This window comes from Coregonus clupeaformis, chromosome 26 (assembly GCF_020615455.1).
Source record: "Coregonus clupeaformis isolate EN_2021a chromosome 26, ASM2061545v1, whole genome shotgun sequence".
NCBI lineage: Eukaryota > Metazoa > Chordata > Actinopteri > Salmoniformes > Salmonidae > Coregonus > Coregonus clupeaformis.
Genome location: NC_059217.1, coordinates 21,141,320 through 21,154,269, shown reverse-complemented (window position 1 = coordinate 21,154,269; position 12,950 = coordinate 21,141,320). Strand labels below are relative to the sequence as shown.

The window sequence follows — 12,950 nt, the reverse complement described above, 5'->3', positions numbered from 1 at the left end:
GCTTGTGTATCACAGCTGCAGATGTGGTGCTGTGAAGCTTGTCGAGTTCGAAGTATCTGCTGTAGTAGTCCACTGTTATGATGTAGTCCTCGTTGTTCCAGGTGAACAGATCGGTTGCCACGACCTGCCAGGGTCGGTCTGGGATACAGTGAGGTAACATTGGCTCTTCTGTGTTTGAGGGGCTTCGTTCAAGACAGGTGGGGCATTTACCAACCATGTACTCTATTTGTTTGCACATTCCGGGCCAAAACAAAATGTCCCGTGCTCTCTGTTTGCACTTTTCCATGCCCATGTATCCAGCATGGATCTTTGTCAAAATCTCTTTTCTGAGACTGGTAGGAATGATGATTTTCTCTCCTTTGAAAATGATTTCGTTGATCTGTGATAGTTCGTCACAATGGTTCCAGAACTCTGAGACGCTCCGAGGGCATTTTCTCCTCTCCTCAGACCATCCTGACTGTATGACTTTCCTCAGCTGTGTGAGTTGTGTGTTTCTGCTCGGATCTCCTTCAGTTTTGTGTCACTAACTGGTAAGTTGCTGTACACAGTGTGCACCTGCATGTCCATGCCTTCACTGAGGCTGCTGTCCTTGTAGGTAAGAAACTTCCTGGAGAGTGTGTCTGCGACAGGGATGTCTTTGCCTGGACGGTGAGTGATTGTGAAGTTGTATTTTTGTAGTTGAAGGATCATTCTCTGTAGCCTTGGCGGAGCTGCGGCTAGCGGTTTCCTCATGATTGACTCGAGGGGCTTGTGGTCGGATTCCACAATGACTTGTCGTCCATAGACATACTGATGGAAACGCTTACATCCGAACAGAATGGCGTACAGCTCCTTTTCGATTTGAGCGTAGTTGATTTCACAGTCTGTGAGAGATTTGGAAGCGTAGCCGATGGGTTTTCCTTCTTACTTCGACGCGTCCAATTGGAGTCTGAGCTCTTTGTTGGGGTCGTAGTAGGCAAGGATTGGTCCTGGTTCTCTCGTGATCAAGTCTTTCACTTTCTGGAAAGCGATGTTGTGTTGCTTGTCCCAGAGGAACTCACTGGACTGTTTTAGCAGCTAACGCAGGGGTGCATTAGCATTGGAGAGGCTGGGTGCGAACTTGGCTAAGTAGTTGACCATGCCAAGCACTGTTTCCAGCTCTGCGCGGTTCTTTGGTGGCTCCATTTCCTTTATGGCTGAGATCTTCTGCGGATCTGGCTTGATTCCATTCGCTGTGAGAAGATGTCCGAAGTAGCTGACCTCTGTAGCGCCGACTGTGCTCTTCTCTGGGTTGAGCCGGACTCCTCTCTCACAGGACCTTTGCAGCATCGCGCTGAGGTTTCTGTCGTGTTCCTCTTTTGGTTCGACCATAGACAAGGATGTAGTCCACAATTGCCACAACTCCGTCGAGGCCTTCGTACACCTCGTTGATCTTTCGCTGAAACTCGTCTTGGGCTGAGATAATCCCAAAAGGCAGGCAGTGAAACCTGTAGCCTCCAAACGGTGTGTTGAACGTTGTGAGCTTAGATGACTCTTCTGTGAGCTTGATAGCCCAGTAGCCTGATCTGACGTCCATGACACTGAAGTAGCGTGCGCCCGCTAGCTTGTGTGTGATGCCATCTAGCGCCGGTAAGGGGTAATGGGGGCGTTTGATAGCCTTGTTCAAGTCTCTTGGGTCGAGACATACTCTGAGCTTGCCTGTGCGTGGTTTCTTCACCACCACTAACGCGTTGACCCAATCCGTCGGTTCTGTAACCTTGGTGACGATGTCAGATTGCTCCATGCTCTCCAACTCTTTCTTCAGACGGGCGCGGAGAGCAAGGGGAATCTTTCTCGTGGGTAGACCACAGGGGTTGTGTCTGGGTCAAGGTGAATGGTACATTATCCTGGGAATAGTCCTATTCCTGTAAAAACATCAGCATACACCTCCATGACATTCTCTGTCTCTACTGGTGCTGTCACTGATAAAATTAGCTTGATGAGGTCCATGTCTAAAAATGCTTTAAGGCCTAGCACTGCAGGTGTCAACAATGTAAAAGTCCACATCATGTCACTTTCCTTGTATTTGCATTTGAAAGTGCATGTGCCTTTTCCTGGGAGCTGTTCACCACCATAACCAGTCAGTCTGCGCGTGGTGGGCTGTAACTCGCACTCAGATGTCAAGCTTTGGTAATTATTCAGAGGAATAATGTTTACTTGTGCACCAGTGTCTAGTTTGAACTTTAGCTCTGTGCCTTGTGTTCCTATCTCAATGTCAGCAAAGATTTGCTTTGTCTCTGATATCTCACTGAATCAATAAACAGTTCATCAGCATTTGACTCTTTGATTGACATTTCATCTTCACTCACTCTATGTACTGTTTTTCCACGGTAAGCTCTGCACACTTTTGCAAAGTGATTCCATTTTCCACCTTTAGTACACTGTTTGCCTTTAGCTGGGCAATTTCCCTGTTCGCCATGCACTTTGTATCCACAATATCCACATGTTTTGGGGCGTTTAGAGTCTGTGTCGCTTTGTTTTGGAGTTCTGTCTCTCTCCGTTCTGAAACATGCTATCTGGGCACCGGAGTTGTGCTTGGATGTCTGCCTGACTGCGTGCACTGCTTGTTCACGTGATGCACTCGTGCTGCCGCCCAAAATGGTTTTCATCTGAACCTGTGCTAGCTCGTGAGATCTGGCTGTCGATAGCTTTGTCCAGCATTAGCTCAGACCCAACAATCAAAAGTTTCTCTCTCACTCGCGGTGAGTGTATTCCAAATACAATACGGTCCCTGACCATCTCATCCTTGTTTGCATAATCTTTCACAAGCAGACGCAGCTCAGACACAAACTGTTGAAACGATTCGCTAGCTCCCTGTACTTTCTCATGGAATTTGTACCTAGTGAAAATTGTATTGGTCTTTGGCACAACATATGCTTCAAAACGATCGTAGTATGTTTTCAGTACCTTTGATTCAACCTTGGTAAGTGTTCATGTGTTGTAAATGTCTCTCCCTTTTTCACCGATCCAGAGGAGCAGGTAGCTGCACTTTTCCTCTTCTCCTCTTTCCTTCAGGAGGACCCGTGAATATTAGCTCCACATGCTGTTTGAACTTACGCCATGCATCGGGTAGATATGTAGAACCCCAATCCATTCGAGGTGAAGGAACGCCAGCAAAATCCATATTTTAGTCCTTTTACTCTGACACCATGTCTTGTTTTGTATGCTTTGTACAAAATAATCAAATGCAGGACGACAGGATCTTTCTAAACGTAGCTCTTTATTAGCTAGCTATAACTGGCATGTTCATGTGTCTCCGGCCATGATCATCTGAAGATGACCTCACCACCTGGGTGGTCTTAACCAATCATAGCGCAGTATGATACGACGGTAGAATGCATCCAATTACAATTCAGTATGCTGACACATATGAATATTACAGATGTGTTAGCTGGAATTGGTAGCCTAATGATTCCTATAGGTGTTTGTGAATGACAGGTGTACAAAAGAGAGTGCAGCGCAGCAGATTATTCTTCAGCTGGGAACACTGGTCCAGCAGGTGAGCCGTGAATAAAACTGGGAGCTTCACTTGTTCAAAATTGAAATGCTAATCAATTACAATGGTCAATGTGTGGCTGCAGGTTTATAGTATTCATTGGAACAGTTACTGAACCATGCAGCAAGTATGTTGTATAAAAACATGCCTTGACAATATGCAGTTGAATATGCATAGTAGAAAAGTGCATACCTAGTGAATAACCAGTGGATAACCAATTAACTAAAACCAAATGTTCTGTTATGAGCAGATTACATACGCCATGAATACAGCCATACAAAGAGCTATGGGATGCATGTTAAACATACATGGTAGGCTACTGCTAACCCTAATAACTGAGTATTGTCATTAGTACCTGTGGAGACAGGCATAATAGCCAGACTGTGTTGTTGCTGAGCAGGATCCCCTGCTTATTCTGATGATCCACAGACAGACCAGTAGAGCTGGTCTCAACTATGACCTCATTCCATGGAGCTTTACATCACTGACCTGACTTCTTAACATGAAAATACACCTGTATGATTGTCTGGGCTCTTTGGCCCTCATCTTGTTTCAAACTAGCATTGGTCTAGATTACTTTTTGAATGAATGGCAATGTGTGGGGATTAAGTGGGGATAAAACATGCAGTCTAATCACTATTGACGTAATGAACTGCTTATGTGACTTATAAAAGAGTAGGCAATAAGCCAGTCAAGACATTCATAATAGGACAAACCCTATTGATAACGATTATACAGGTGTGCGTGCTGCTGACTGACCTAGTTATGCCGACTCACCTCCTTGTGCATAGTTTCAATTAACATTGTCAGGAATCTTCTTGCTTCTAGAATAAATGAATAATACAATTGGAAACGCGCGTAACGAAAGATTGCCTACCTACGCCGTCGGTCAAAAGCAAAGGGCATGATGACATCAGACCGAAGTGGCCTCACACTCGTGCGCTGGTGTCATCCCCACGGGCACACCTGGCCCAAACAGAATATGAAAAGCCGCAGCTTTTGCCATTTACGCATGTATTAGCTCTAAAAACAATCATTAAAAAAAAAAGGCCAATAATGAATAACTTAATGCTTAAATATTGTAGGTTTTAGTTATATTTGTTTGATCACAGCACGTTGCCTGTTGCGGAGGTTGGATATCAGGTTTTACGTTCATGAGTAAAACTTACCCATGCGTATTTGGTTTCCATTGAACTTAAAGTCTAAATTTGAACTGTGTCAATTTAACCGTAGTATTTCTTGCCAGACCAGGGCATGATGTCAGTGCAACTGGATCGTCCCCTACTTAAAATCCACCTGCCACTTGGAGAGGAAAGTAGTTGTGTTTGGATTACAAAATGGGAGGTAAGCTCTATATCAATTTTATCTAGTCATCTGAGATGGTGGTCATATACAATTCCATAAAACACGTGCTATTTAGTTGTTAAAATAATTTATAACCACAGGTGACAGGTGTTTTGATGATGACAATTTCACTCTTATTGAGTCTATCGATGCAAGGTCTTTTGCAACCTACTTGCATACATGGTGTTAAGATAACATTTGCTTTGGTTCAAAGCTAATTGTAGAGCATCACATGATTGCAGTATGGATGGAGAAAGCAGAACAGTGTGCATTGACAGTCCTTCCTACTCTGTCATCTATTTATGATGTAATCTTTGAACAACATACACTACCAGTCAGAAGTTTTAGAACACCTACTCATTCAAGGGTTTTTCTTTCTTTTTACTATTTTCTACATTGTAGAATAATAGTGAAGACTTCAACGCTATGAAATAACACATATGGAATCATGTAGTAACCAAAAAAGTGTTAAACAAATCAAAATATATTTGATATTTGAGATTCTTCAAATAGCCACCCTTTGCCTTGATGACAGCTTTGCACACTCTTGGCATTCTCTCAACCAGCTTCATGAGGTAGTCACCTGGAATGCATTTCAATTAACAAGTGTGCTTGAGCCAATCAGTTATGTTGTGACAAGGTAGAGGGGGTATACAGAAGATATCCCTATTTGGTAAAAGACCAAGTCCATATCCAGGTGAAGTTGGTTGAGAGAATGCCAAGAGTGTGCAAAGCTGTCATCAAGGCAAAGGGTGGCTATTTGAAGAATCTCAAATATATTTTGATTTGTTTAACACTTTTTTGGTTACTACATTATTCTATATGTGTTATTTCATAGTTTTGATGTCTTCACTATTATTCTACAATGTAGAAAATAGTAAAAATAAAGAAAAACCCTTGAATGAGTAGGTGTTCTAAAACTGTTGACCGGTAGTGTATAGCTAATATAATATATCTTTATTATAATTGGTTTGTGACATTTTACTCATGCTGGATCTAGTACTATAATTCAGTACAACATAATTAACACTGAAGCATCCATTTTGGTGCCTGTGGTTTAAAATGCCCATGATAAGGCAGCCACTCCTGGATGTTTACTTATCTTTTCAACAGGGGGACAAACAGACAAGACATTTCACTTGAGCCAGTCCCTGCTATGGAGTGTTCAAAAAGTGGATCAGCATGTGGAGTCTTTGAAAAAGGCTACATCCGCATTGTTAGTCACAATGTGTTCTATGCTGGAAGCTCTGAAAGCAACAGAAAATAATGGGCTGAATGGTCATCCTCTATTCTTTCTCCCCGTCAGGGTTCTCTTCTAGTGAGAAGATGACAGGTGTGTTCTCCTATGAAAGCTCCTATTTGGACTGGTGTGAGGCGAACTACAGGCACTCTGAACACATAGTGGAGTACTTCAACACTGTAAGTGAACATTATTTATTTCTTACAATATCCAGCTGAGATATACGCCTCTGTGCTTACTGTACCTTTTTAAAACTACATTGCAGTTCACTTGTCTAATTGTTGTATTGCATCTGTTCGAGGAGGACAATCATTTATGGCCACAATGATGACAGATATAGTGGACAGGTGCATCACTCACTGCATTACATTGTGAATCCCTCTTTTAGAACACTCCTTCCTGTTTCTCCAGATGAGCAGTCTGTTCTTCTTCGTGATCTCCCCCATCATGCTGTACCTGCTGCACCCCTACGCCAGGGAGAGAAACCTGGCTGTACACCTGGTCTGGATCATGATGATCTTTGTGGGTGTGTGTCTCAACAAACATCAGGCCAACCTTCATTAAGCTGTAACACCACTCCCAAGGTGGCCTCATCGGTCTGCTTTCAGTTCATTCTGAATTCCATAATAGCTCTTAACCTTTACCCCATAGATACAGGGTAGGGCCGTGGCTAGAGCCCATTTAGGAACGGGGCATTAATGTGTGTCCCCTCCCTACAGGTCTCTTCTCTCCCTACTTCCACATGACCCTGAGCTTCATGGGCCAGATGCTGGATGAGCTGTCCATCCTGTGGGTGCTGGGGCTCTGCTACACTCTGGTTCCCACGCAGGCTATTCCCACGCAGGCTATTCCCCTGCTTCATCAAGGACAGGTTGGTCACCATAACACCTGCTCAAGGCTTCTGTAGCCAAAACATTGTCTGTGAATACTGGAAGTAGCATGTACCATGTGTCGCCTGCCTGTCTCTATTCAATGTAGCCATGGGGCAGCGTCCATGTGTGTTCTCCCTGCTACAGGATCATGCGCCTGTTCTCTCTGTATGGAACAAACGGCAGTACGTACTGTAGGCTGTTAATAAGGCAGGAGACAATGACAGGATCTTTTTACAGGGCACGCCAGGTTGAAACAGAAGCCATGCTAAGCCAGGAGCCTGACAACCAGGCCAGGAGCAGCCTGCAGTGTATTATATTCACCAGCCAGTCGGAGAGAGGGGCTCCCTGGCTTTCTGAATGACTCTCCCATTAACACTGTGTTAATATTAAAGTAAAGGGTGGGAAAAGATGAATGCAATATTAATGAGAGTGTGAACATAATCCCAATTTGACTATAAAAAGGGCACCTGGTTCAATAGTCCCCATTGATTTACCTTCCAGTGTTTTCTGTGCTGCCGTGTGAATCCTGTCAACTGTCTTCAAGTTCATTGTGTGTCTCCTACACCCCACCCCTAACCCGGTCTCTCTCTCTCGCCCCCTGCAGGACGACTTTCTCCCGGCTGGTCATGGTGATGACTGTTGTCACCACCCTGTGCTCCTTTGTCAAACCCACTGCCAACGCCTACGTCCTCAACTGCTTTGCCTTCCACATCTACTCATTGGGTCTGGAGATGAAGATGTAAGGCAATACCTCCCATTAATGTACTGTACATTACTGTCTCTGGCTGTAGTTCACTGTCTGATAACTGCTTTCTGTCTATCTATCGCTCACTCTCATTCTCTTTCTTCCTCTATCTCTCTCGCTCTTTCTGTGTTTATCGCTCTGCTTTATTTTCCTCACTCACAGCTGTACTGACCAGAAGGTCATGGTTATGCTGGTCTGCTGTTGGCCTGTGGTTGATGGCAATCACATGTTGGATCAGTGGCCGTTTCGGATGCAGCCTCTGGCAAAAGCTCAACTTCTGCTACCTGCATGGCATCTGGTAAGAGTAGGGTAGAGGACAAAAACTAAACTGATGTGAATAGAAGTTAGATATAATATTCTCTTGATGTTGTGAATAATCATGAACAGACTGACGTGTCTATTCACTCTCTAGGCACATTGTGATTGTGATGGCTGTAGCCTACGCAAGCACCCTGATAGCCTACTTGGATGCCATCTATGAGATACCCTACTCCCTGCCAGGCCTTCAGTACTGGCCCAGTGACAACTGGGTCCTGGGCTTGCCTTACATCGTCCTGAAAGGAACCACCAAGACTCAGAAAATATGCTAGAGAACTTTCAACTTCTGCAAGAGACAACTTGATGGCTTTGGTGATAAAATGTGCTATGTAGTGCCATGCAAGTAAAACTGTAAAAAAGCTGTGCCTTTCGTTTTACTTAGCAGTGACTCAGTTTTGAGAAATGGTTGCAATTCATTAGATTGCTTCTTATTTGATATGATAGTAGAATCAACGCCACTCAGGTCATCAAGTTCGATGTTTGCATAGTATGTTTGGTGTATACGTGTGAGAGAATGAATGTGTGTATGTTTGTATGCATTTTGTGTTCATTGATTAATGCACTCATCTGTAATTTGAGTCCATATATGCATGGATATTCTCCACACATCATGTATTGTTGTTTTTTTGTATCCCTTTTTCGTGATATCCAAATTGGTAGTTACAGTCTTGTCCCATCGCTGCAACTCCCCTACGGACTCGAGAGAGGCGAAGGTCGAGAGCCATGTGTCCTCCGAAACATGGTCCTGCCAAGCCGCACTGCTTCTTGACACATTGCTTGCTTAACCCGGAAGCCAGCCGCACCAATGTGTCGGAGGAAACATCGTCCATCTGGCGACCAAAGTCAGCTTGCAGGTGCCCGGCCCGCCACAAGGAGGCGCCCAGCTGGCCAAACACTCCCCTAACCCAGACGACGCTGTGTGTCGCCTCATGGGTCTCCCGGTCATGGCCGGCTATGACACAGCCTGGGATCAAACCCGGGTCTGTAGTGATGCCTCAAGCACTGCGATGCAGTGCCTTAGACCGCTGCGCCACTCGGGAGTCCCTCGCACATCATGTTTTATAAAACCATTTTGTATTTATCTGTGTTTTGGTATGATAACATGATTAGATGTAGGGCTGAATCACAACCACAACATTTCAGGGTTAAAGGGCTTGTAGAGTTTGTTTATATAACCTATAACTTTACTTTTGTCACCCTTTTCAGGGATAATATAATATTATGTGTGAACTGAACTAAACTAATTAAGTTTAAGACATTTTATACAACCACATAAACATACAGTGGGGAAAAAAGTATTTAGTCAGCTACCAATTGTGCATGTTCTCCCACTTAAAAAGATGAGAGAGGCCTGTACATGTCAACTATGACAGACAAATTGAGAAGAAAAAAAATCCAGAAAATCACTTTGTAGGATTTTTTATGAATTTATTTGCAAATTATGGTGGAAAATAAGTATTTGGTCACCTACAAACAAGCAAGATTTCTGGCTCTCACAGACCTGTAACTTCTTCTTTAAGAGGCTCCTCTGTCCTCCACTCGTTACCTGTATTAATGGCACCTTGAACTTGTTATCAGTATAAAAGACACCTGTCCACAACCTCAAACAGTCACATTCCAAACTCCACTATGGCCAAGACCAAAGAGCTGTCAAAGGACACCAGAAACAAAATTGTAGACCTGCACCAGGCTGGGAAGACTGAATCTGCAATAGGTAAGCAGCTTGGTTTGAATAAATCAACTGTGGGAGCAATTATTAGGAAATGGAAGACATACAAGACCACTGATAATCTCCCTCGATCTGGGGCTCCACGCAAGATCTCACCCCGTGGGGTCAAAATGATCACAAGAACGGTGAGCAAAAATCCCAGAACCACACGGGGGGACCTAGTGAATGACCTGCAGAGAGCTGGGACCAAAGTAACAAAGCCTACCATCAGTAACACACTACGCCGCCAGGGACTCAAATCCTGCAGTGCCAGATGTGTCCCCCTGCTTAAGCCAGTACATGTCCAGGCCCGTCTGAAGTTTGCTAGAGTGCATTTGGATGATCCAGAAAAGGATTGGGAGAATGTCATATGGTCAGATGAAACCAAAATATAACTTTTTGGTAAAAACTCAACTCGTCGTGTTTGGAGGACAAAGAATGCTGAGTTGCATCCAAAGAACACCATACCTACTGTGAAGCATGGGGGTGGAAACATCATGCTTTGGGGCTGTTTTTCTGCAAAGGGACCAGGACGACTGATCCGTGTAAAGGAAAGAATGAATGGGGCCATGTATCGTGAGATTTTGAGTGAAAACCTCCTTCCATCAGCAAGGGCATTGAAGATGAAACGTGGCTGGGTCTTTCAGCATTACAATGATCCCAAACACACCGCCCGGGCAACGAAGGAGTGGCTTCGTAAGAAGCATTTCAAGGTCCTGGAGTGGCCTAGACAGTCTCCAGATCTCAACCCCCATAGAAAATCTTTGGAGGGAGTTGAAAGTCCGTGTTGCCCAGCGACAGCCCCAAAACATCACTGCTCTAGAGGAGATCTGCATGGAGGAATGGGCCAAAATACCAGCAACAGTGTGTGAAAACCTTGTGAAGACATACAGAAAACGTTTGACCTGTGTCATTGCCAACAAAGGGTATATAACTAAGTATTGAGAAACTTTTGTTATTGACCAAATACTTATTTTCCACCATAATTTGCAAATAAATTCATTAAAAATCCTACAATGTGATTTTCTGGGGAAAAAAATCTCATTTTGTCTGTCATAGTTGACGTGTACCTATGATGAAAATTACAGGCCTCTCATCTTTTTAAGTGGGAGAACATGCACAATTGGTGGCTGACTAAATACTTTTTTTCCCCACTGTAAATGTTTTTGTCTTGGTTCAGAGATCTTAAGATGTATTCATTTAAGTATTGGTTATCTCTCTCAGTTCCTCTCAAAGCATATTAGGATGTTATTACAGAAAATGTAAGAAGCATGTCAAGGTTTGTTATGTGTGGGTGTAATGACGCTCCAGGAGAGTGAGGATCCATTTGCAGTTTTATTACAAGCTTGGTCGTACAAACAGGGTCAATCGCCAGCAGACACAACAGTAGGGATAAGGCAACTCGTAATCCAGGTACAGGCATAAGGTCAGTGCAGGCAGCAAGCTACAACAATCAGTCCAGTAAAGAATATAGTCCAAGGCAGACAGCAAACAATCAAGGAGGGAAAAACAGTCCAGAGTAAATCCACGGGTAGACAGACACAGGCGAAAACGCACAGCAATGATCACCAGGGCTAACAAGACTTCGCAAAGAGAGAGAGTTAGAGAGCACCTAAATAGTCTACTGATGGGAGTCAGGTGCAACGGTAATCAGAGCCAGGTATGTGGGAAATGAAGTTCAGGGGTTTAATACTCAGGAGAGGGTTCCCTCTGGTGGTGAGCAGGAGGAACAGCGAGAGCCTCGTTTGTGACAGTGGGATTCTACCTCTATGAGATCAATCACATTTTTATATGAATAAGATTAACCATTACTGAATTAAATGCATTGATGAATGAGACATTTCTAAATATACTGAACAAAAATATAAACGCAACATGTAAAGTGTTGGTCCCATGTTTCATGAGCTGAAATAAAACATCCCAGACATTTTCCATACGCACAAAAAGCTTATTTCTCTCACATTTTGTGCACACATTTGTTTACATCCCTGTTAATTAGCATTTCTCCTTTGCCAAGATAATCCATCCACCTGACAGGTGTGGCATATTAAGAAGCTGATTAAACAGCATGACCATTACTCAGGTGCACCTTGTGCTGGGGACAATAAAAGGCCACTCTAAGATGTGCAGTTTTGTCACACAAGACAATGCCTCAGATATCTCAAGTTTTGACGGAGCATGCAATTGGCATGCTGACTGCAAGAATGTCCACCAGAGCTGTTGCCAGATAATTGAATGTTCATTTCTCCACAATAAGCCGCCTCCAACGTCGTTTTAGAGAATTTGGCAGTAAGTCCAACCGACCTCACAACCGCAGACCACGTGTAACCACGCCAGCCCAGGACCTCCACATCCGGCTTCTTACCTGTGGGATCGTCTGAGACCAAACACCCGGACAGCTGATGAAACTGAGGAGTATTTCTGTCTGTAATAAAGCCCTTTTGTTGGGAAAAACTCATTCTGATTAGCTGGGCCTGGCCCATGGCTGCGCCCCTGCCCAGTCATGTGAAATCCATAGATTAATAATAATAATATGCCATTTAGCAGACGCTTTTATCCAAAGCGACTTACAGTCATGCGTGCATACATTTTTGTGTATGGGTGGTCCTGGGGATCGAACCCACTACCTTGGCGTTACAAGCGCCGTGCTCTACCAGCTGAGCTACAGAGGACCACAGATTAGGGCCTAATGAATTTATTTCAATTGACTGATTTCCTTATATGAACTGTAACTTTGAACAATCTATTGAGCATCAGACATAATGCAAAGAAATTCATCTAGAAGGTTGAAACCTTTATATTTTTGCTACCTCTGCAGTGTTTTGTATCAGGATCATTGCTAAAAGGAAAATGAAAACCCACCAGAAATCCCCACTAAAGAAAATAAATGGAGTATGAACTAGAAATGTTTAATCATTTGGTACAGTGTAGACATTTTTTCAAAGCCCTATTCTTACCTGAAAGACGCAATAGATCTCTGACACAAAGAAATTGGGGCATGAACATGATATTCCTTAACTTTCAGCAGCAACAGTGACATCTAGTGTACAGATTAGAATATATTTGTATTTATTTTGTAAGCCCTGTAAAGTTGTAAATATGTAACAACCATAGACTTTATGTATGACTTACATATTGAGTAACAACAACCCTTATGAATGATCTATATGTGTGTCTGTGCGTTTGTACATTTTATACAATTCCATTGA

General features: G+C 43.5%; 1 pseudogene; it reads left to right on the top strand.

The window, feature by feature from the left end:
• Positions 1–3,366: 3,366 nt before the first annotated feature.
• LOC121539900 lies at positions 3,367–8,396 on the top strand (annotated as a pseudogene).
• Positions 8,397–12,950: the final 4,554 nt, after the last annotated feature.